The 26,316-nt window shown below is 42.8% G+C and overlaps 1 protein-coding gene across 2 annotated transcripts in view; it reads left to right on the top strand.

The window, feature by feature from the left end:
• Positions 1–26,316, top strand: part of CLUAP1 (clusterin associated protein 1) — a 164,837-nt gene that overhangs the window by 88,459 nt on the left and 50,062 nt on the right. The window lies entirely within an intron of this gene.

The raw sequence follows: 26,316 nt of genomic DNA, 5'->3' as shown, positions 1-26,316 counted from the left end.
GCAGAGGGCTCCCTGCGCTGCCGCAGGAGCCATTCAGCTCCCCCTGGTGGTGGGACTTTGTTTTATTCTCCCAACCTCTGCATTATCCGAATCCCTTCTTTGTCCCCCAGGGGAAGAAGAAAGGGATTTGGATAATGCAGACATTCAGATGGTAGGGTTTCAGTAAATCAGGTGTATACTGTAGCTGTTATGAAGAAGTTAAGGCTCCAAGGTTATGAGAAGAGGGTAGCTTACCTTAATTGATGTAGAGAATATTTAGGCTGAATAGCAGGAAAATTCTTTTTACAGTAAACTCTGTTAGCCTCTCAAGTAATCTCTCAAAGGAAGGTAATAGAAATATTGTTTGACCTGTGTAAAATTAGATTGAGCAAAGCACTGGTAAAGATAAAATAGGAAGCGATCCTGCGATCCAAAGAGATCTCTTGAAAGACCTAAATGGGTTTTGCCATCTGTAGATTCTGTGGATGCTTAAAGTCCTGAGAAGCCAGCTGTGACTGCAGTATTTTAGTCTAGTGTCCTTGCAGATGACTATTTCTTCCCGGGTTAGTCCTCGTCTAAACACACCACCTTTATAACTGCCAATGTGCTTTACAGAAAAATGTTATAAATATGGTGCAAGTAAATAGTTTCTACAAATAGAATCAGTTCTACACTATTTCTGTGGCAAGGTGAGATGCTCTCCAGTTGGTAGACACTTGTGTAACTCAATGCCCTGTGTGGGTCATTAGCAGAGGGGATCAAACCTAGGACCTCTGGATCTAAAAATATGAGCTACTTTTGCCTGAGCTGAAAGGTTCAAGTCTGCTACTTCATTGGCTGTACAGACTCAAATCTCTCTGGTCCGGCCATTAGAGTAAGCAAGGGTTACGCTTAACACTGACCTCCAGTGCCACAAATTTAAATTGAGCACATTTTGTTGGTTGCTTGAATTTGTTATTGAATGCCTTGCCTCATGATTCCACATTTTAAACATGAGTTTATCTAAATGCAGGCTGACAATCACATGGTCACATGCACTAGTGCTTTTCTATTTTCTGTCTCTCTGCTTTTGTTCTTCTTCTGGGAGGAAATGAGTGCCAGTTAATGCAGCCATAGAGTGGTTAATTTAAATGCACAAAAGTGTGGAAATTCAAAGTTACGGGTTCCCTCAATAACTATAACTTGGATATGGTACATGAACCATGAATATTAAGGGCCAAATCTTGAGTCCCGGCATGTAGCAGAATCAGAACTTCTTCTCAGGTCTGCAATGTGGTTTGTAAGTGAAACAGCTGTGTAAATCCTAAATGTAGTGATATATCTTGCATAAAACACAAACAAGAAGTAATCAGCTGCCCCCAAGAAGTAACAGCAATAAATAAGAGTAAGGAAAAGCCAAATCTCAGACGCTTCAAAAAAGAGAAAGAGAAAGAAGAAGACAGTATCAAGAAGTGTAATTTGGAATGGCAAGTTCATCAAAACCCAGTAGCAATCCCTGAGTTGGTAGAGCTTGTTATAAAATAGAGAAAGTTGTCCAGAATTGAGCTAGCAGCCTCCTTTTCAGGAGCCTTCACATCACTTGTGTAAAATTTTCTTTGACATTTAATTTAAATTACCATGCATCCTAATGTACGGCCCCAGCATGAACACACGATAGCAGCAGAGAACGAGAGGGTTTGACGTGGATTTGTTTTGTTCTATAGAAAACTAATCTGAATAGCTAAATACCTTGAAGAGCAGCAGTTGTTGATCACAGACCAGGCAAGCGCAGATGAAGGTGGAGCAAACCATGCAGAAAACATCTGAATGATGTTGAAAAGTATTCTGGAGGCATGAGACAAGAAAAAATATTTACTTACTTCATCAAGATGAAAGGGGAGAGGAGGAGAAAGCAAACAGACTTCTGATGAGACCTTAAAAATGGCAACTCTGTTTATAGGTTCAGTCATAAAACCAATCCACAAGGCAAGAATAATTTTTTTTTTTTTTTTTTTTTTACAAAGTGTGGATTTGTCCCCTCCTAGTTACTGGCTCTTCCTACTTCAGTCTCTCCCATTTGGTTACTCTGAGGGAAGCTTTTAACTTGTATATGAGAATTTTGTGTGCAGACCACTTATAAAGAGGGACCAAAATAAACGTTTTAATACTCCCCATGAGTCTACCTCTCAGCTCTACCAGATTATGAAGCACGTTGTTCAGTTTAGGCCCAGATTTACTTATGTTCTGCAAAATTTGGTGGTTCTCACTGTTTATTAGTGGAACTTATTTAAGTAATATAATGCTGAATCATGATATGGCTGATTTAGAAAAAAGCGTAGATGTTAGAGCAATTAAACCAGCATCATTTCAAGCTTCTTACTCTGCTATTTGGGTTGTAGCCCTTTATTTTTAGTCTTTAGTCATTGATAACTATTCTTTGAGTACGGTCTTTAAACCATTGTGCACCCACCTTATAGTAATTTCATGTAGACCTTTTCCTTAGTTTGCTTATGAGAAATCATATGGGACTGTCAAAAGCCTTACTAATATCAAGATATATCACGTCTACTGCTTCCTCCCATCCACTAGGCCAGTAACCCTGTCAAAGAAAGCACATAGGTTGGTTTGGCATGATTTGTTCTTGACAAATCCACATTGGCTATTCCTTATAACCCTATTTATTTACTAGGTGCTTACAAATCAATTGTCCAATAATTTGTTCCAGTATCTTTCCAGGCATCAACATTAGGTTGACTATTCAGTAATTTTCCAGGTCCTGTTTGTTCCCCACTATTATTGCCTTTGTCCAGTCCTTTGGGACCTCACGCATCCTCCAGCAATTCTTGAAGGTAGTTGCAAACGGCTCCAAGACTCCTTCACCTAGTTCCTTAAGTGCCCTAACATACATTTGATCAGGCCTGCAGATTTTAATAAATGTAACTTATCTAAATATTTTGTAAATTCTTCTTTTCGTGTTTTGGATTGCATTCCTTCCCTCTTGTTGTTAACATTAATTTGTGTTGAATATCTGGTCATCATTAACTTTTTTAATGAAAACTGAAGCGAAGTAGATGTTAAACACCTCAGCCTTCTTAATGTCATAATTTATTAGCTCTCCTTCTCCACTAAGTACAGGACCTGCACTTTTCTTTGTCTTTTTCTTGCTCTTAATATATTTAAAGAACTTCTTATTGCCTTTTTTGACCCTTGCTAGGTGTAACTCATTTTGTGCCTTAACTTTTCTGATTTTGTCCTTACATTCTTGTGTACTCCTCTTTAGCAATTCAAGCTTGTTTTCACTTTTTGTGGGATTACTTTTTGATTTTCAGGTCACTAAAGAGCTTCTGATGGAGCCATATTGACATCATACTATTCTTCCTGTCTTTTCTTTGAATTGGAATAGTTTGCAGTTGTGCATTTAATATTGTCTTCTTGAGAAACTGCCAACTCTCTTGAACTCCTTAGATTTTCTTTGCAAGGAGCCAGTTCTCTGAGTTTGTTAAAAGTCTGCTTTTTTGAAGTCCATTGTCCTTATTCTGTGGCTCTCACTCCTTCCTTTCCTTAGCATCATGGAGTCTCGATCACTTTGTGATCACTTTCACCAAAATTGCCTTTCACCTTCAGATTCGCTACCAATTCCTCCCTCTTGGTCAGAATCAAGTCTAAAATGGCTGTCCTCCAGTTTCTTCCTCCACTTGCTGAAACCATAAGTTGTCCCCAATACTTTCCAAGAACTTATTGGAGATTTTGTGTTTTGCTGTATTACTTTTCCAGCAGATGTCTGGATTGTTAAAGTCCCCCATTACTACCAGATCTTGTGTTTTAGATATTTCTGATGTTTGTCCTAGAAATGTCTCTTCCTGATTTGATTGCCTATTATATCCCCAACCATGACATCCTGTTTTTCCCCTTTTATCTTTACCCAGAGACATGCAACTGGTCTGCCTCTCACCTCTTTCTAGACTCACAACAAGTGTATATATTCTTGATGTATAATGCAACCCCCCTCCCTTTCTTCCCTGGCTGGCCTTCCTGAACAAGTTGTATCCCTCTGTACCAATATTCAAGTCAAGAGATTTATCCCACCAAATCTCTGTGGTGCCAATTAAGTACTGGTAAGTCATAATTTATCTTACATGCTAATACTTCCAATTCTTTCTGTTTATTCCCCATACTCCTTGCATTTGTAATAGACATCTAAAATATTCAGTAGATTCCTCTGCTAATTTCCCTCTGTGGTTGCTCCTATGACCCTATTGTAATTTTCTATGTCCCCATCAACATATACCCCTCTGTTTTTTAATGCTTATTTGTGGGCTTTTATCATCTACCTCTTTTGAACCTAGTTTAAAGCTCTCCTTACTAGCTTGGTACTCTTCCTGTTCTCGGTCAGGTGGACCCCATCTGTTCCCAGCAGAACTCCTTCCCAGAATAGCATCCCGTGGTCGAAGAATCCAAAGCCTTCCCCTTCGCCCCCACATCTATACCTTCTGCACAGCCATGCATTCATCTTCAGGATGTGCATGTTCCTGTCTGGGCCATTTCCCTCAACCAAGAGGATGGATGAGAACACAACCTGCACCCTTGACTCCTAAACCCTTGCTCCCAGAGCCCTGTAATCACTGATGATTTGCTCAAGTGTATACTTGGCAGTATCATTAGTGTTCACGCAGGCAAAATGAGGTAGTGTTCAGAGGAACGGATAAGCCTCAGCAACCTTTCCATAGCACCTCAGATGCAGGCTTCAGGTAGGCAGCACACCTCCCGGGACATCATGTCAGGTTGGTAGATGGATGCCTCCATCTCCCTCAGAAGGGAGACCCCGACTACCAGCACTCTGTACCTCTTCCTCTTAGGTGTGATAGATGTGAGCCTCCCAGCCTTGGGGGCATGTGGCTCCTCCTCCTCAGCCTTTGGGATCTGCTTCTCACTCCTGTTGCCAGTATAGCATAACAGTTCTTGGCAATGACGGTCAGGGGACTGAGTGGCGTGTGGAGCACTGTCTACTGCCTGAGGTGGCCAGCAGCCATTCTCCCCATAGAGCAGATGCTTCACCTTTCTCCTTTCGTGCCACTTTAGTCCTCTATAGTCAGCTGTCATCCTCTGTCCTGGATGTTTCCATGTGTGTCCAGTTGATTAACTCCTTGGATGACATGCAAAGAAGTCACCTCCTGCTACTCTCTTACCTGCTTCCTGAGGGTCTCCACCAACAGACACATCTCACACCTGGTGGTTCCCCCTGCCTGGCTTTCATCGGTAGGGACATGCAGGCCGCATTCCCAGCAAAGCAAGACCAGGGCCTGAGTGGAAGGCTCCAAGGGCAGGATGACTGTCTGGCAGGGGCCCTCTCAGGTGCAGGCAAAGGAAAAGTAGTGTTGGCAACACATGGTTTTCTTGACATTGCAGGTTCTTCCTTGTAGAGTACCTGCAATTTAAGAAAAGGAAAACACCCACACAACCCTATCTCCTTGCCTTCCTCAGCTGATGAACTCCCTTAGTCTCCCAGCTACCTTTGTTTCACCAGCCATGCATCTTACCAGCCACTGGGAGCCTGCCCTATCCGTGGTCCCACAAAGTCGCAAGACCTCCTTGTCAACCTCCTCCTGGCGCTGGCCAAGATGGCCATCCATCATACCGAAAGGAGGAATCTGGACAGAGGGGGGAGGTGCTCTGTGACTGTGAGGCCATCCTCCATTAAGACATATCTGCAGGCAGAGTTCCCCTGGGCCCCGTCCACTGGCTCCATGGATGCCTGTGTGGAGCAGTGGGTACTGTCCGGGATTCTCTGCTTGGTGTCGCCCTCTGGATCCTTGATTTTTGAACTTTTTCATTAGTTGTCCCCTGTAATCATTTGATGCCTGGGTCCGGTGGCTCCTCCCCTTAGGCTGTGCAGAGGGGCCTTTAGATGTGGGCGGACTTCCGCCCACCCATCCTCATTGCTTCAACGGGTACCTTTGTTTCACCAGCCATGTGTCTTACCAGTCACCGGAGGCCTGCATTCTTTTCATCCCTGGCCCCACACACAGCTGGAAGGGGTGACTCAAGCCCTCTCACTCAGCTGCTTCTAATCACTGGATTATTCAATCAAAAACTGCACTTCTCTCACTTAAAGAGCCCTGCAAAAGCCCAGGCCTGTTAACTTCCCAGCTTCCTTCTTGGCTCTGCTCAGACTCATCTTCCCAGGAATCCGGGGATGCCCCCTGCTCGCCATCATTCCTCTTGGGTCATCATTCATAGCCCTTTAGAAATCAGGGATGTCTTCTCAGACACTCATAGGGCATTTCTTGTTTCTCTCTGGCCCCAGTGCAGTGAGTTAGCTGTCCTCAGCCTTGGCTGCCTGGCTCTCAAGAGCAAACCCTACAGTTTTCTAGTTCTGTATTTCCAAGCTCTGTATCTCCCAGCTCCAGCTCACTCACTCCTGACTGTATCTCATATCACCACAGAGGTGAGGCAGTATCTTCCTTCCCCATTTCAGTCTGTGTGCCTTGGACTGTGACTTTCATGTTTGCTCATCAGTGCTTGTGCCCATGGTGATTTATAATTATTATTGTTCACACAACACTAAAATCTCATGGCAAAGGGTATGGAAAAAGTAAAAATAAAAGGAAGTACTATTCTGGCAAATGGTCATTTGTCTTGTGAAGTCTCTAATAAATCTGCACTACCTCCTGTTGAACTAAACAAATAGCGAAGTATGTGACCAAACAGCCTTCTGGAAAAAGAAAAACCCACAATAGAAGGTGGGCTTACAGTAACTCCTCACTTAACATCGTCCCAGTTAACATTATTTCGTTGTTACCTTGCTGATCAATTAGGGAACATGCTTGTTTAAAGTTCCGCAATGCTCCCTCATAACATTGGCAGCCACCTGCTTTGTCCACTGCTTGCAGAAAGAGCAGCCTGTTGGAGCTCGCTGGTGGGGGCTTGGAATCAGGGTGGACCGGCAGCCTCGCATCAGCTCCCCGCACCCCTAAGTTCCCTGTGTGGCAGTCACCCAGCAGGCTGTCAGTTGCCCGGCAGTTCAGCTGTCCCTCCCCTGGCTGCAATGTGCTGCTTCTGCCCTCTGCCTTGGAGCTGCCCCTGGGAGCCTCCTGCTTGCTGTGCGGGGGGCAGAGCAAGAGAGGTGCTAATGTCAGGGTGTCCACCCCGTTCCTGCCCCCTGCTTACCCCATCTCCATAGAGCCAGGGGGGACACAACAGGGCTCAGGACGGAGGGAGCTTGCTGGCAGCGCTGCTGTCTCAACTTGCTGATCTACTTAAAAAGGGAATGTACTTAGAGTGGGGACAGTGTACTTAAAAGGGCAATGCGCATCTCTCTCTCACACACACTTACAGGGTGTGTGTCTCTGTCTCTGTCTGCCATGCTGTCTCCCCTCCCTCCATTTGTGCTGCCTTGTAGAGTGTGAGGCTACATTAACAACGTGTTAACCCTTGAAGGCTCAGCCGAGTGCTGGGTCATCATTTAACAGTAAGGCATTCCCTGGGAAATATCCCACCCTCTGACTTCCACCTCAACCAAGCTTCACAATCATCATTGCTGTGTACAGTATTAAATTGCTTGTTTAAAACTTATACTCTGTGTGTGTGTGTGTGATATATATATATATAATATAGTCTTTTGTCTGGTGAAAAAAATTTCCCTGGAACCTAACCCCGCCCTATTTACATTAATTCTTATGGGGAAATTGGATTCACTTTACATTGTTTCGCTTAAAGTAGCATTTTTCAGGAACATAACTACAATGTTAAGCGAGGAGTTACTGTAAAACACTTTCATGTTCATATAAATTGACATTCCAGAGCGTGTTCCATTTGACTCAAAGTCAAGAGAACAGATTCACCCATGTTCTCACCTGAACTGTCTCTAGCTACTTCACTCAGAGCCTCCTCATTTAGTCATGTTATTTACAAAAGTTTTGCATCATCATGATGAGAAAAAAACCAAAATAACAAAGAAAAAAATCCAACCATCCCATCTGCAAATGGTCTGAGCTTGGCAGGAAAATGCCCAAAAGCTGCTTTATCAGTAAACTGGTGCTTAAACTCAGAACGATCACACTTGGTTTGGGATACATTTGAATCTCCCCTCTGGGTCTGTGACACCTTCTTCTCCAGCCCTCATGAGTCAGCCCTCATATGTGCAAAGCCTGTAAAGCAGGGTGCTTCCCTGCAGGTCAGCTTGTATCACAAATTCCAACTAGAGAAGTAATTCTGGACTGCTGCAAAATGTGTAATTCATGTCCCAATCAGTTTTTCTGAACAAAACAGAAGGGAAGAAACTAGGCTTAGCTTCTGAGATGTAGATTTTCAGCCAAAGCTGATAGGTGATACATGAACATCAATCTCCCTGATTCTGAAAGCAGTGTAAGGGCAGATTGATACATCATCTCAAGATGTAGATTGATGTACATGGCACAGTACTCACTGAAACTTACATTAAACTGGTGTAGGAAAAGTTACAAGGTGGTGGATGTACTCTTTCTGAAGAAGGGCAGCGAATCAAATTTATCCCGAAAGACATTTTAGTTTATTCAAGCGGTGAATTATTCCCATTGTTTCCATCACCGTTGACAGTGCAAGCATTGTGATAGAAGTTGATAAACATTCTGCGTGGTAGCAGATAAGTGCACAAAATACTATTAGGTGTGCTTGATGTGTTCTACAAAGTAAACGATAACTCTGCTAATTAACAATGACAATGAGATGATTGCTTAAGGACCTGAAAGTGAGGGGAAAGATGAGCATAATGATAATGAAAGGGAAGAAGATGGTTTTATGATTGATGATGATGATGATGATGACACACAATCTCACTCGCATGTGTTCCTCCTTTGTAAAGATGACCTCTTTAAGAAAGTAAGAAAGGCAAAGGCTGGTGATATGCAGATGCTCCTCAGCCTAGAATGATGTTGATTTACAAATGTATGTAAAAGTTGAATATTTATAAGGCTAATCCTTTCTATTGGATCCAGGGAACTTGCTGGAACAACTTATATACACCTTTGGAGCGATTATTGTTCCAGAACTCTGCATGTGTGACAGATGCTCATTCATTTGAAATCACATTCTCCAAAGTACAAGAGTTTAACTTCATTTCAGGGATTTTTTTCTGTACATAAACTCATCAGGAAACCATGTCACTGTGATAGTAATTTTTTGACTGCTGATGCCACCTTAACATTCATGAGATGTACTCTTTTGTGTATTTTGTATTTAAAAGTCCTGGCTTATTCCACTGAGTAGTGTTAAGATGATTTGGTGATTGTTCTGCAGTATCTACACAATGCAGCCAAATACAACATTTGATATGGAAACTGAGCTTTCTTCATGTCCAGTTTCAACAAACATTTGCAGGAAAGTAAAAATCCTTATAAAATGACTTGCACGAGAGAGGAAAGCAAAGTAGTAATACAGAAATGCCACGTCCTAACCAAGCAGTGCCAAGCTTGCTGTTTCCTGATGCAACATGACCTGTTGAGATTATTGTTTAAAACATTTTTTAAAAAGCCTAGAAGTAATAATAAAAGAAAATGCTATCAAATGCTCAGCCATCTTCAGAGTAGCAATTAATTAATGGCCATTATTTTAAAAAGTGCACTGTACAATAGTGAAAGAACATTTTGTTTTAACCTGCACCTGGTGTGCTACTACATTATGTCTGTTAATGCTAGCAGTCCTCCAGTAAAGGCTGTTCCTGCAGCTAGCGTCTGTGTCCACAGAAGATACAGAATCACTAGACTCCCCATATTTGTTTCCTCTGTGCATTTTATTGGAAATCATCCTTTTCAGGCTATCATGAGCATGATAATTGGGGATTCTAATCTTGTAATGTGAAAGTAACTGAAGTTACAGAAGTAAAATGACAGCTGAAGGAAGAATATGCAAATCCTCTATCAATAATCTGTTAGATCACCACAGTGTTTCCATTTGTTAGTAATTTGGCACTTCATTCCCTGTGGTTAACGGATTCATCTTCAAGCTCTAAATCCATTTTAGTTTCCCTGCTTTTATTTGAATTAGTAGTTGTAACTTAAATGTTGTGCTGTAATGGAATAATCTCATCCACTCAGAGCACAAGAGATGCTGTATGGTTGTGGTTTTGATTTTTTTTTTTTCAGAGGTGCTGAGAATCTGCAGCTCCTGTTAATTTGTGTAAGAATTATGGCAGCTCACCACCTCTGAGAACTAACCCATTACAGTTCCTTTCAAACAGTGAGGCAGAGTACATCCTTAATATTGCATTCACTTGCATTTTTGTTGTACCTACACGTAGCACAGAGGAAGAAGAGTATTGTCACATTCTCGATTCAGGTGCCACACACTTTCTCTTCCTCACATCACTGCTGTTTGTGTGCTGAATGAGTGGCAACACTCTATTATAAAAAGAAATCTCATCATGTGCATATATTAAGGGATGATCTTTATTGCTTTGTTCTATACAAAGCAATAAACAGCTGCTGGGATTGATTAATAGCCAAAGTGGAGCTGAGGTATTTAAATCCATCTTCAAAGCTGTTTATTTTGAGTATACTACAAAACAGTAGGGATTATTGCTGTTCTACAGCAAATCACAACAAGAAACAGAAGGAATAATTGTGTTCCCTTGTGGAGGTTAGCAAGTGCACAGGTAGCGAAACACACATCTCCGGTAAAGCAGGGGGATAATGGGGAAGTCTGAGGGAGTAACTGAAAGGAAATGGTGTGGTCATAGGTATATTGAAATTCTAGGCACTTGCCCAAACAACTGAGGTTCTGTTCCTCTACTGTCTCTCCAACTCTTGCCAGATGTCCCCTTCCTTGCCCCCACCCTTCCTGGTCTCCCATTTCTCCTCCTCTCACTTCCACTTTGGTAGGAAACTTATCTTATGGCCAACTGACCTGTGCCTTCAGACCAAACTCTTGGGGATGTGGTCCAAAGCTATAAAGTCTAAGTGTTCCAAGTATTCAAAAATCACATCAGCCCCCCATGCTCTTCCCTCCCCACAAATCATTGTATTTTGAAAAAAAAACAATGCTGGATTCTTTTTATTTGCATTCTTGTTACTGAGCCTTTAGTTCGCAGTTGCTTTTCATATTCAAGCTTGTCTTTGCAAACATGAAAGCTAGAAACCTCATTTTAAAAAAAAACTTTTTTTTTTTTTAAATGAAAGCTGAGATCCTCCTGCAATTACTTGCTTCCAGCAGCTGGGGCTTTAAGAAAAATGCCATGAGATTTGTGCTAAAATCACAAGAACTGACTGGCCAGACTTCTTCTGTGGCCACTCACTCCAAGCATGGGCTTCCAGAGTGCCGCTCAGTCTCTTCCCTGAGTCATGGTGCCGCCTGGCATATGACACTCTGTCTGGCCTGTACCAAAAGCCACTTCTGTGAGAACAGCATGGTTAAAAGATGACTAACAGCTCTGGAGACACCTGTTCTGTTCCTTATTGTTCATTCACTCCTTTGTGGGTTGAGAGGAGAAAGAGCCATAGCTACCTGAAACTGATAAAGGACGCTAAGGACTAAAATAGCTGTTACTCATTTTCTGCCTGTGGGTAACATGACCTGCTTGATAATTGCAAAATACCAGGCTGTGCATCAGATATCAATATTTGGAAACTCTTACTGGAATAAATGGGACAGATAATTTTTTTTTCAAATGAAAATTAGAGACCCAAGTGGAGCTGATCTGCTAAGAAAGCAGATGCATAGAGTGGAGTTCTGTTTTATAAACCAGGAATCCACCATTTGAAATTCAAGTATGGAGGGAGATGCTCCTGAAAAATGTGCCCAATGATTTGGTGATTGTTTTGGAGAAGCAAACCATGCAAAAAACCCAGCAAAGTTAAAAGTTCTTGGCTGGACTTCTTTAAAGCAGGTATCAAGGGGCTGCAGACACCTGATTGACAGGCACCGTGGACACCTGATTGTGGAATCAGAAAAGCAAACTGAGTCCTTCATACTTATCAGTAACAACTCCAATTCTGTACAAAGCTGCAGATGAATCTTGTATATGTAGCTTGATGATGTGTTCAGTAGGATTTTCTCACTGGAGAGGAGATTGTGGAGGGATATGAAAGCAGTAAATGCTGAGACCCCAAGTGAAAGAAGGTGGATCACATAGTCCTATTGCTTGCAGGCTTTACGAGTAATGATACTAAAACCATGAACTTAGAGCTAGAAAATGTGAAGGGATAGAAACAGTTGCATCCAGTTCTAGAAAAATGGGTTAAATCTAGGTGTCTCAGAGAATCCTGATTATACCAAGTAAGATTTATATCGATCAGACCAGCACCACTTAGAAATACAGAGGCTGATATGGGGCATGATTCAGGTTACAAACCAGAAGGATAAGCAATGCAGTCCAGAGCTGTGGTCCATAAAAAGGCACTCAAGTTTTTCTTGACCTGAGCCTCAGTCCATGCACACTGGTTCGAGTGGCTAGGGCATTCGTTTAGCACTTAGGAGACCCAGCTTCAGTTCTCTGCCTTTTCAGAGACTTTCTGATTGACAAATGAACTGTGATATCCTCGTCACGCCTACTTGCAAGCCCAGGATAAAGCAGTGTCTTCGTCCCAGTGAAAATAGATTCATCTAACTACTTGTCAGCACAGGAATGAAAAGCCAGCTTGATGGACCTAGAACTTCAGCTACACATAGGCGTTCCCAGAGTTGCTGTCACAATCATCAGACACTGTCATTATAAAGGGGCTCTATCTGCTGAAGCAACTTTAAAGAAACCATAGCAAAATGTAGTTTTATGTATTTTACAGAGTTCTGTATTCTCTACACTGCTCCTACTCTGGCTGCCTGAAGCTTGTGTGTTGCAGGAAACCCTGAAGGGCCTCACCAGGGTCCCTAGGTGGGAGCCAGGTGTACTGCAGCCCCTGGAGCCTCGAAGGCCTGGAGAGACTGACACCTCACAGGTTTCAGAGTAACAGCCGTGTTAGTCTGTATTCGCAAAAAGAAAGGAAGACTTGTGGCACCTTAGAGACTAACCAATTTATTTGAGCATGAGCTTTCGTGAGCTACAGCTCACTTCATCGGATGTGAGCTGTAGCTCACGAAAGCTCATGCTCAAATAAATTGGTTAGTCTCTAAGGTGCCACAAGTCTTCCTTTCTTTTTGACACCTCACAAGCAGTCCTCTGGTGCCCATAGATAGTACTGCATCTTGCAGGCCCTCTAGTGCCCTAGAGATGCTACAACGTCTAGTGTGTTTCACAGTTGGGACATTAGCCCCACTCACTCCTATGACCAGATGCCTCAGCAAATGTTAACGATTTAATCCTCACAACAGCCCTGTTGAGGAGGCATCTATTATTATCCCCACTTTACAAATGAATAATGATACTCATTCACAGATGGGGAAACTGAGGCACAGGGAGGGTAATGCCCTAATTTTCAGAGGTTCTGAGCACCCACAACTCTCCTTGAAGTCGCTGGGAAGTGCATGTGCTCGGCATCTCTGCAAACTTAGCCATAAATTACTTGTCCAAAGTCACATAATGAGTCAGTGGCAGAGTCAGCCTGATGCATAGTCTGCTGCTCCAATTGTTAGATGATATCCTCTAGGTACTCACTGGCTTTTACAAAGACTACTGCATTTTGTTGTTTAATATCCATTTTCTTCAGTAAATAGTAGTTCACATTGAAAAAACAATTCTGCTGGTAGATGAAAAGTGACTGTGGAGGTGCTACACTTGTGTAGCTTTCTGTAAAATGATTTTCAGATCTGCTTCCCATTCACCCTGTCTCAGGAGTGTGCAGATGATATTTGGGTCTTGTATAGAGTTATAGATTAGTTTATGTGACAATGTACTGCAGAATTCCTGAAATACTGTGCCTTATTCCTGGTTTCCAAAGGCTTTCTCAAACAGGCGTGAGATGTAAGGCCATCTCTTGTGCCAGTTAAAGCAGGAATGAGATACGGAGAAATGTCTGTATTATGATCATTTATACCATGTTCAGTGGGGAAGAAATACGTCTGGCTTGAAATCTGCCTTCTTCGAAAGCCTTATGGAAGATGGATGTAATTCTTGCTGATTTGGGCAGCTCCTACGTGATTGGCATACACATGGCCAAGTGAATATGTGTGTACGTGGGACGATATTTATAAGGAAATGTTTTACTTCGTGCTAATAGGGCAAGAAAAACATTCCAATGACATCTCTATTTGTTGTTGTTATTGGATGTTTATAGAGCACTCTGAGTGTACATGACACATTACAAAACACAAATATAAGGTACATGCTCAGAAGAGCTGACAACCTAATATAGCAAATAATGAGACTAGTTCCACATATGCCAGAAGACCTGGACACACTATTAGTGAGGAGAGGCAGTTTTGTAAGTCTTAGGTAACAAAGATACATGTTTACAATACATTTCTATGGAATATCTGCTTTGTTTTTGTAAAATCATCAATATGGTTATAGTTTAAGGAGTAGATCATGTCAGTATATAGGAAAAAACCATACCATATAGGACAGGAAACTGAGGAGTTTCCCCCAGATCTTTTCCTCTCATTGGGGGTTGCCCTCTTCTGAAGCAGACAGGGATTTCAGTCCCCAGACTCCGCGGATCCCCTGGGGCCATTCAGAGCTGGGGTCCAGGTTCTGAAGGGACAGTCTAATGTTGTAATAATTGGCATTAACACGGTATGGTTGTTCCACAGTTTATATTGCTACTTTAATTAGTTATAATCAGCTCGTAGAAGAAAACCATGTTCTATAGCTTGCCTGCCGTTTTTCATTGTCTTTCCTGCTCACTGGATAAACTGAACATGGAGCTTAAATACTTGAGCCTGCTTTTACTGCTAACTGAGACATTCAGTCAGTCACTCATGGCTGCTCAATGAGGGCAAGGCCAGATTCTTTGCTAGAGAACTGTCACCACCACGACTGAATAGAAAATGTGCCTGTTGTCCTGTATGAAATTATCTTCTATTGAGACCATAGCACTGTATTCTCTAATGTGTTTTAAAGAGCATTCAGTGCCATTATGTTTTATCATGTCTTTTCATTTCTCTCCTGTCATATTTCAGAAGTACTGAGTCGTATGAAAATGGCTAGAATAATATGAAAGGCACATTTCAGATTAGCATGGCCTCATTTCTACTGAACTAAAAAATGTACAAATACATATACATGGTACACATTACTTTTATTAGCGTACTTGAAAGCATTTGGAACTTTGGCCAAAATTAAGAGAGGAAGACAAGGAATGTTAGAGGAAATCTGATGAGACCATAAAAAACAGGGAAATATGATTGTAAAATCACAAAAATTGGCAGGCACACACAGGGATAAACTTATAACCAATGCTACTTTTAACTCATTTTTTAAACAAATTATTAGATTTCAAGGGTGAAATTTTGGCACCATTTAAATAAATTAAAGTTTTGTCATTGACTTCTGTAGAGCCAGGATTTCACCACAAGTCCCTTTGTAAGCAGGTACACAGCATATATGGAAAATGAAATGTGTGACGTACTTTACACTTCACTGCTATATACACAGCTTATCCCTACATCTGCTGCTTTCTTTGGCAATCTCACCTGTTGATAGAATAAACATAACTGATGTCACCAAAGGTGGAATTCCAAATAGCTTGTGTCCACATTCTTGAAAAGGGGGCTTTGGTTTTCTTCCATGCATCTGTAAAATATTTCCTTTGGCGGTTGTTACACTTATACCTGCCAAATTACCAACCCAGGAGTCCATGTGATTTAGATGTGCTTCTTTCCCTTTGAAGTTCTGGGAGAATGTTCATTCCATTTTCTCTCCCTGAAGACGTCCTTTTTAGTAGTCATTCCATGAGCTACAAAAGCCATCGAATTCAGATTCATATGCCTGAGTGACCCCGTCCCGAAACCTTTATTCTTTTTCAGAAGGGCTCAGTGTTGTTGAGGCCACATCCTAAATATTTGTCAAAGGAAGGGTCAAGAGATTCATTTAAATCAATCTGTTTTACTTCCAGTTTTCCTCCCTGTGATATTACCCAGGGTACAGTTTGGACCGATGAACAGCTGCATCCCCTCAGTTCTCCAGCCTGGGGTGCCTTCTACACTGCTTCACTGTGAGAGCTAACACTCCTGGTCTGCTCATACCCAGCCTCCAGCATGTAAATCACGCCCAGCTATAATGTGTGAGTGCAATAGCCAGCCATTCCTGAATTACACGGCAGAGCAACACCAGCAAATTCCCAGTCCCAGACTTTCCCCCAGAAATGTGCATCTTGTACTGCCCAGCTCTCTCCTTCTGGACAATACAAGCTCATAGAAAGTCCGTCATTTTATTAATAGAAAATGATATGCACAAACCCTGTTATCTCAAATGGAATTTCCCAAACACTTCAGTCCAAACACACTGGTTTAGATAAAACAATAAAACAAGTTTATTAACTACAGAAAGAAAAGTTTGATTACAAGAAAATAAAAGTAAAACACAACTAATACCTAACTTAACAAGGTAAGTGGATTCAAAGCACAAATCTCTCTCACCACATCTTAGCAATTTTACTGGCTGAACTTTTTTCAGACTGGATCCCTCCCTAGTCAATTATGCTTCCTTTGTTCTTCAAGTGCTGTTGATGTTGTGAAGAGAGATGAAGGAGGGGGTATTTTGGGGCGTCCATCCCCCCTTTTTAGAATTCTCTTTCTTCTTTGAGAATCACCTCCCACTGAGGTTCAGGAGACAGAAAGTCTGTGTGGACAAGAATCTCAAACCATTTCATTGTGAAAATGTAGATTTTTCGCACACACCCTCTTTCCTGCCAAAGAATAGCTGCTTACGCAGGTGAAAGTCCATTTGATTTTGTTGTCACTTGGCTGAGTTGTCAGTTTGCCTTTTGTCTCTGAGGAACTGGTTCGTGCCTGCCCTTAGTAATATCATAGAGTAGAATCATATAACTTTACATACAATGTTGCCACACATATTTTACTGGGACAATAACGATCAGCAAATTCTGCATTTTCAAATGATACCTCAGAAGGCATACTTTGTGCAAGATTTATCATGGCTCTATAAAAGGGGCAAATATAGGGGTACAGACTGTCACACACCTGAAACTTTGTGACTTTCTGGGAGAGGTCAAGTTACAAAGGGCTATATGTGAAAATGGTCATTAGTTATTACTTGGACAGAACCGAGCCATTCTGTAACTCATTCACAGCTTTTAAGGGAAATTATGAGTCTGTTACCATTGTAAGCCTATCAAAGTAGACCAATGCTTTGTACCTACCTACCTCCATTATGAGCAGGCTGGAGTCCCAGTACCAGGTAGTAAGAGCTCATTCTGTTTGGGTGCATCTGCATTGGCTGGATGTCTTCATTGCTGAAAGTTGTAAGGCAGTCACTGTTGCAAAGCATTGTTTTCTGATTCTGGAGCCAGATTAGAAACTTGTTTTGAGAGATCAGTGCTTCAGTTTCTGTTTGATTAGTGCTTCTCAGTTCTCTTCCAGGGTATTGCTTCTGCTTTCTAATCTGCTAGTGAGATCCTGTGGAGGAAATAATTTCAGGAGCATGAAAGGAAGGATTGATTACCAGAAACTGCAGTTCTCTGAATGTTTTGCCTCTGAAACCCACACCCTTCCCCTCTTCTTCAGAGCCTGTAAATAGGCTTTGTGAATTTGGAGAAGAATGGAAGGTAGTTAGGTGGGAGGGCCATTTATATCTGCAGCTGTGATGTCTAGATCTATGCCTATGGCCAGTGTGGACACTGCTGTGAATAACTCTAGAGTTCACAAAGTCTTGCATTTAATTTCCTGTGGTGTAGATCCACAGAAGTGATGTAGTCAGAGAATTCCAGCTACAAGTTATTAACCTTCCTCAGCTCACTTGCCATGCCCACAGTCCCTCTCATTCCCAATTCACCCCTTCCCTCCAACCCCTAGCTACTTCATTTCCCATCCTCACTTGTTTTAATGAGCAAAGTGGGGATCCCTGGAAGAAGCACCAGTATGCCATACTGATGCAAACTGGCCCAGTATGTTCCTGACAGAAGAAGCTGATACGAGAGGACGGTTCCCTTAATAGAGTATTTAGAAGGTATTTAATTCATAGGAGCTAAATTGTCAAGAAAATGTGCTAGTCTCTTTTTCCCTCTCTGTGCTTCGGCAGCCTTCATTTGACTCTTTCAAAGTTCCCCTCAGAATATTTATCCATCTCCATGAGTTTTAACATCTAGGTGCAGAATAGTAATTACATGATTGTGTCTTGTTTTACACTCTTTGAAGGAGCAGCTTCCACTTTCATCTTGCAGTAAGATTCATTTATTATTTCTTCTCAGAACCTTGTGCACATTCCCAGAAGGAGAAGTGCAGGTTTCTAAATGTTCTGTTATCCATCATTGAATTTAATCCCATCAAAGCAGATGCTTGGTGCAGTTGAAAAGATGAACAATGCGCAGTCCTCAAATAGGTGTTTCACTCTCACACACACACAAAACTGTAATCAGCACATAGGGGGAGTAAGCTGTAATAAATCCGTAGGAAGTTGAGTTTTTTGTTTTGTTTTTGGAACTGTAATTATAAATCTAAAAAACAAGATAGAAAATCATTGTTATGAGCTGTAACATTGCCCTCCCCCTGCCCCTACTTGCTCACCCCACTCTCTCACTGATTCTTTCTCTCACTCACACTTGAAATCTCTAATGGAGCTTTCCCTTTTTCTCCTAAACCCCCCTCACTTTCAGTTTCTAACACTTGGCAGTTTGGGTCTTGGTAGATTGTACACAGCTCCCCAGGCTCTGACACTTTGCACTTGGTCCCTTAGCAAACTGCAGATACCCAGACTACTTTGTCATTTTGTTCCTTGTAGGCATAGTCCAGATCATGAAAGATAACTGTGTTCTAGTTCATGTGGAACAGCTGAGAATGGGAAAGCCACAGCTTCCCAGAGTAATAGAACATTGTGGTAGTACAGTAAGAATTATCCTTATATGACAGTTTACACTTGAGAGATATGGAGATATCCTGATTCATTTACATACAGTGTTGTAGCCGTGGTGGTCCCAGGATATTAGAGAGAGATTGATATTACCTCACCCACCTTTTCTCTCTGATTCATTTATAGTTTTGGGGTTGTTTTAAAAAAGTCTCTAGTACAGACTGTGAACATTCTCTATACATTCCAAACTTGATTAGGTAAAAGCCTCAGTGCAGGCTGGGGGCAGGGAAACACCCAAAACTGTCTGAAAATCAGAAATGACTGGGAATGCCACTTCTGCACACCTTGAAGTTTACATAAAGAGCCTCCCAGTCCAGAGTGCAGATTTTGGAGATTACTGGCTGGTTCCTTAGAGTAAGTATTTCCTTAAACTCAGCCCACTGTCTCAACAGGACTGATTCCATTCTGGCTAACTCTTTCCCTTCATCCCAAAAGGCGCTGCATTCCACTGATGCTGTTTGTTTTCTAGCTGGTGCTAGAGAATTATAGAATTATTATTCCTCAGAAAGGGAAACTATAAGAAAAAGAGAGAAAGATATGTATTGAAGGAAACTGAGGGGCATGAAAACAAACATGAAATGACAGTGCTGACTGCTGGGGAACTTTGACTGCAAAATACAAAATGTGTGTGTTTCTCCGAAGTGGTCAGAATTTCAGGTACTTTGGAACGTACCGTGGAGTTTGCTAGAGGAGGGATTGAAGTATATTGAACTGTAGACAAATGCTAAAAGCCCAAACCCACATAGCAACTCAATGGCAAGCCCTAAAAGGCAGGTGTTATGAACAGCTCACGTTACGTTTTTTTTTTTTTTTTTTAACCTTCAAAACTCCTGTGCTCTAACTTTTGTTGCCTTGGTGACTCTGGGAGTACAGCTGGGAGATGGCGAACCATAGAACGGAGGCTAGGAACAGTAGGACAAATCTGATGAGTTCTGTGTGTGGGCGGCCAGGGGATTCTGGGACTTAGTGAGGGAAGTGCTCTGTCTGACTATATGATGCTTTATAAATTTAAGGAAATGTGTTCAGTGAAGAAGAAAACATGTCTCCTAATTAAATCGTGTTATAATACCTAAACTTCAACTCATTTGAAAAGATGAGTATGGAGCATTTTAGTAGTGTTGTTTCAGAATTTTAAGAGCTCAAGATACTTATTCCAAAAGCAGTGTCTAAAACTGCAGGTTTCCTTGCACAGAATCTCAGATTTACTCATGCCATATTGGTGCAGTAGTTAGCCTTTTTGCACATGTGTGTGTGCAGGCCAGGCAGCCAAAGGCTTAACTGCTGGATTTACAGGTGTGTAGGCAAGGATTTGCACACACCAAAATATAGGCATGAAAATTGGCACTCACAAATGTGGAGCCCCTGTTGATATTGGCCCAAAGACTTCACTAGTTTAAATTATTGGCAAGGTCAGTACTTGGCTGTTTTTTCCTGTCACACAGAGTGTATTTTGTTTGGTTCAGACTTTGTGCCATGACCTTTATTCTCTTGCTGTAGCCCTGGAGCACATAATGCCCACCTAGGCTTTGCAGTATTATATTCACGATTCCAAGTAAACATTAGCAGCTTTCTGGGCGTTCATGGAGCCATTGTCCTCTCTCTGTTAGCTTTCCTAGCCATAATGCTTTCTAAAAACTCTGCAAACTGAACAGTTCCATGTGGCTGTTTCCATGGCTATCTGAAACATACTATGGATTAGGCGGGATTTGGTTCTTTTAGTAGGGAAGCAGAGCAGAACGGTGCAAGGATCCATGACTTGTGCTTCCTGGCCAGGAGAACAGTTGCAATTTTTTTTGTTCTCCTTATTTTAGGGGATTATTTCTTCTTCTTCAAATGTTTGCTCACGTCGATTCCACTCTAGGTGTGTGCGCGCCCACATGCACAGTTGTCAGAGATTTCTGCCTTAGCGGTATCCATCTAGCTGTGGCGCCCCCTGGAGTGGCGCTCCCATGCAGCGGTATATCAGGCACCGCCGTGTTACCTAGCAGCTCTGTGTTCTTGGGGAACCAGGGCACAATACCCAGCCGGTCTGACTCATGAAAGACCTCCTCCCCCAGCCTCTGCTAGAACCAAAACTGATCAGAAGAAAGACTTACAAAAAGTAATGAAAAGACAGTGGGAGACACACCTAAACCCTTGGGACAAGGGTGACAGGAATAAGGAAACTCCTCTAGCCTCATTTGCATTGAAAATGGAACAGGGAGGCGTGTCCATTAGCATACAGAATAGAGAACAGAGATTCCAAGGCAAGAACCGCACGGAACTCTGGGACCAGAAAAGCAGGAAGCACTGCATGATGGGGGAATCTCTGCTCCAGATGTTAATGAACCCACGCCTGCACACACCCAGCTCAGTAGTTATCAGACCAATTCTAGTAATAAATCCTTTATTGGTATCCAAAATAGTGAAGCTCCCTAATTGCATTGTGAGCTCCCTCCAAGGAATACCACCCATAGCCAGGAATAATCAGTTCCTATTGTCTAGCCTGAACAAAATAACTGTGTTATACTCCCTTGAGCTACCAGTTTACACATAAACAAATCTAGTGTTCTCCCTTGAACCATTGTTGTTTCCCTACAAAAACCCCTACCCATGCTCAAGTAAGTGTTCTGATGCCTGGATCCAAAATCTGAATGAGTTCTGTTGGGACTTCATCTTCTCCTGACTGATCATGCTGGAGGCTCTGCCTCTCTCCAGCGCTCTGGACCCTCAGCTACCACCACCACCTGGGAACCCCAATCAATTCAAGCTTCATGGAGTGAGGAGAACCCATCTCTCTCTCTCTCTCGATATAGCCTTCTGACCCTGACTTGTGTGGGCAGTTATAGTTTTCTAAACCTGACTTATAATCAAATTTAAGTTAGATTTAATATTATAACTGTTTTGTTTGTTTGACTCCCATATGGTTATTACCTGGTAATGAAAAACTTTCATGGTTAAGCTGATTGCTTCTCTCCCTCTCTCTGTCTCTCCCCCTCATGGGTGTTTTTTTGGCTCCCTCATTTGCTCTGCAGCAATGCTCCTTGTACCTAAGCTAAAGATCCCTGCAGCACCCAAAAATCCTGTAGGGTTTGCTCATCAAGTGGGTTACTGCCAGAACAATTGTAACATGAAAGTGGGGACAGGGACATGCTGAATCTGGGGCATATGAGGGTGGCAGCTTGGAAGTGCTGCTTGACCCAGTCTGCTGAGTCCAAGGCCATATAAGGGTGGCAGATCGAAAGTGCCGCTTGACCCAGCCTGCTCAGGTATACTCTATTGTGGTGCAGTGTCCATGGCATATGAGGGCGACAGCTTGGAGATGCTGTTCGACCCAGCCTGCTGAATCCAAGGGCATATGAGGGTGACAGCTTGGAAATGCTGCTCAAGCAAGCCTACTGAGTCCAGGGACATACAAGGGGTCAGCTCGGGAGTGCTGATTAACCCGGTCCTCTCAGACGCGCTCTGTTAATGTGTGTGTGTGTTCATCTGATTCTGGGACTGGAAGAACCCAGCCCTGGGGAACCTAGGTCCTGCAGGATAGCTCCATTGAGAGGGAACTTGCAACAGAAAGAAGTAGAGCTCCGTATGAGAACACAAGTGACACAAGCAGTACATTTATAGAATTAGAGACACCATCCTCGCCCCTGGAAGAGTAACCCTAATAAATGAGCGTGCCCCAAAGTAATGGGCAAATCTCGTAACAGCCGGCCCTGCGCCCTCTCAGTTCCTTCTAACCGCCCGTGATGGTTGGTTGGAGCGCCTTGTCTTGCTTTGCAAGAGCAGTAGCAGTTATCCATTGACTGGTTTCATTGTTGTTGTACATAGTTTCATAGATAGTTAGCTGATAGTGTTAGTTAGTCAATAGAGTCCCAATTAGGACTTTGCCCTGAGCGGGGCATGCCCCACTTCCCCAGCTTTAAGCCAGGTGCAGCAGGCCGATGCTGATCAGCGATCCGCACGATGGCTGTCTTAAGTGTCTGGGAGAAGGCCATCGCAACGATAGGTGAGAACTTTCGCCCGCGGACCCAGAAAGAGCAGGATATCCGCTTGAGAGTGTTATTGATGGAGGCTGCTCTTTGTCTGGCGTCAGAACCCTCCACCACAGTACCAATGCCCAGCACTTCAGCCTCAGCATGCAGCTCACCGCCGACGCCGGACTTGGCCCAGCACGTTCCGTTTAGCCTGCGCCAAAGAAGAGGTTTGAAGAAAAGAAACCCCTCGGTACCGAAGGAGAGAGGGGCCTAAGGCAAAGGACCAATGTCAGCCCACGGGCCCGCTATGGAGTTTCCTGAGGGTACCACAGAGGTTGGATCCACCAGCCCCTGCCAGGGACCCGCCCCCCCATCCTGGGCAGCAGCAGGGGTTCCCAGACGGTGATGGTGCAGCTGCGGTGCAGGGAGAGGGCCTGTTGGCAGCATATGACCAAGCAGGGCCAGCAAACCCTGGCAAAAATTGTGGGGGGGACGTGACGCCATGTGCCCCACCCAAACATGTTGCCTCTGGCTTCTGCCCAGCAGGGAGGAGGGTCTTGGGGCTTCAGCCCCATCGGATGTGCCTACTAGGACTTGGGGCTTCAGCTGGAGCGGAACTGAAGCCCCAAGCCCCAGCAGACATGCCCTGGCTCTCGAACTTCTGAAGATTGTCGTGTGTGGCTTCGACTGTCAGTAACTGTGGCAACCCTTGTTTGATGCCATTCAGGGAACTGATTTAAACTATACTAGCAAAGCACTCTTCTGCTGGTATATGGTGTGTCTCCACAAGGTTTTTTTCCCTATATATTTCTGCCGGTAGATCTATACCATCAAACCCTTTTAAGAGTAGAAAAGGCCAGCTGGTGCAGGCCAATCACCCACATTCCATGAGAGGCACACATTGCTAGCACTTGCTGGAAAGGACAGCTTATGCCCTAACTGTCTGGTGACCTGTCACTGCCCCCTTGGGACTATGGTGCATCAACTAGTCCAGTAGCCAATCCACCTTCCTAGCAGTTTTAACAAGCACTGGCTAGAAATCCTAGCTTGCTGCTCTGTGAGGCTTGGGGAGAGGAGGTTCTCTTCTCCATTAACATACCTGGCTGTACCGTGGAGGGCTGGATGTGGCCCTTAAAGTTATACCATTCTAACTGAGAGTGTAAAGATGTTTGTATTATAAACCATGCAACCAAAGTGTGTCCTTTTCAGATATTATATCTGCAGTGCATTCAGAAATAGAGTGTGCTTAATGTAACAGCAGTGTGTTGGGTTTCTATTCATTAAGGGCTTGCGGTGTAGCTCCACTTATGTTCTAGGAGGGAAGATTTCCTCCTGAGATCAATGGCCCTTTCAGCTTCTCTTCTAATCTTGCTCCCTGTGTCAAGGTCAAGCTCTTTTCTTTTCATGCTAAATATGAATAGTTAATATGCAGTTTGACCTAGCATAGTCTTCTATCAAAGCACTTGTTGTATTTATTATTTTTAATTGTATGCACGTTTGCACTGCTGCTAAAGGAGTGTGGGTTCCTGTCTAGAAAATCAAAGCCCCAGAAAAAACAGAACCCAGTCAAACAGTACCTTTATTGCTTTTATGGGGCTGTAGCTGAGACGCACATCCAGTATATTTTTGGCAGGTGAATAGTGAAATCATTGGATTAATTGTTGGCAAACTGATGAGGATTTATGATACTATCTTTATCTTATTTTATTTTCCGTATCATAACTAATCTATCATGTTTCTAGGATGCCTTTCATCACTGAGGCTGCTCTAACGTATCCCCACTGGTAAGAGCCCCCAAAGGGCTGTTCTGTCAGCCAGGGGTCACAGGAGCACAACAGCACTCCAGGCATGACCCCTTTTACTGGGCTTAACTCTGGCACAGCTCTGGCATGCTGTAAGCCAGTAAAAGATGATAAAGAGTTGGTTACACTTGGTCTGCCTATCCAGAGATTCCCCCATGCCCAGTTAGCGTGGTTTTATGGCCAGAGTGGCAAAAAGAAGCTGTAGCATGGAGCAGGATCTGACTCCTGGTGTTTTTCCACTGTCAGTTACCTCTCTTTTTACTTTTCATTAGGGCTGTCAATTAATCGCAGTTAACTCATGCGATTAACTCAAAAATTAACTGCGATTTAGAAAATTAATCGTGATTAATCGCACTGTTAAACAATAGAATACCAAATTGAAATTTATTAAATATTTTTGGATGTTTGTCTACATTTTCAAATATTTTGATTTCTATTACAACACAGAATACACAGTGTACAGTACTCACTTTATATTAGTTTATTACAAATATTTGCACTGTAAAAATGATAAACAAAAGAAATAGTATTTTTTCAATTCACCTCATACAAGTACTGTAGTGCAACCTCTATTGTGAAAGTGTAACTTACAAATGTAGATTTTTTTTGTTACATAATTGCACTCAAAAACAAAACAATGTAAAACTTTAGAACCTACAAGTCCACTCAGTCCTACTTCTTGTTCAGCCAACCACTAAGACAAACAAATTTGTTTACATTTACAGGAGATACTGCTACCTGCTTCTTATTAACAATGTCATCTGAAAGTGAGAACAGGCACTCACATGGCACTTTTGTAGCCGGCTTTGCAGGGTATTTACATGCTAGATATGCTAAACATTCATATGCCCCTTCATGCTTCAGCCACCATTCCAGAGAACATGCTTCCATGCTGATGATGTTCATTAAAAAAATAGTGCGTTAATTAACTTTGTGACTGAACCTCTTGGGGGAGAATTGTATGTCTCCTGTTCTGTTTTACCTGCATTCTGCCATATATTTCATGTTATAGCAGTCTCAGATGATCACCCAGCACATGTTGTTTGATTTACGAACACTGTCACTGCAGATTTGAAAAAACACAAAGAAGATACCAATGTGAGATTTCTAAAAATAGCTCCCACACTTGACCCAAGGTTTCCGCATTGTGCATCTCGCTGTCCTGCTCTGAAGCATGCGGCAATTTTCTCCTCTGCTAATCTACCCTTACAAAAATAAGCTCTTATTCTTTGACACTCCCCCCCCCCCCCCCCCCCCGTTGCACCAATGGAATCCAACCACATCAGCATGCATTTGAGTGGCTTACGTATATTTTAATCCTAAAAGTATGGAGAACTTCTTGAACTTCATGGGGGGAGGGATAGCTCAGTGGTTTGAGCATTGGCCTGCTAAACCCAGGGCTGTGAGTTCAGTCCTTGAGGCAGGCCATTTAGGGATCTGGGGCAAAAATTGGGGACTGGTCCTGCTTTGAGCAGGGGGTTGGACTAGATGATCTCCTGAGGTCTCTTCTAACCCTTATATTCTATGAACTCAATTGCACTGTGCTCCCAGCAGTTGTTTTGTGATGAACTCAGGCTAAAGGGAGTGTTAACTGCTCTGTGAAGCTGTTGTCTGTCTGTGGTACTCATTCTGCACATCTGCCCTTATCTTCTAGGGTCCTTTTTACAAGGGCAGG

Source organism: Chelonia mydas, chromosome 10, assembly GCF_015237465.2.
Source record: "Chelonia mydas isolate rCheMyd1 chromosome 10, rCheMyd1.pri.v2, whole genome shotgun sequence".
In the NCBI taxonomy this organism is placed as follows: Eukaryota; Metazoa; Chordata; order Testudines; family Cheloniidae; genus Chelonia; species Chelonia mydas.
This window is presented reverse-complemented; position numbering and strand designations above follow the sequence as displayed.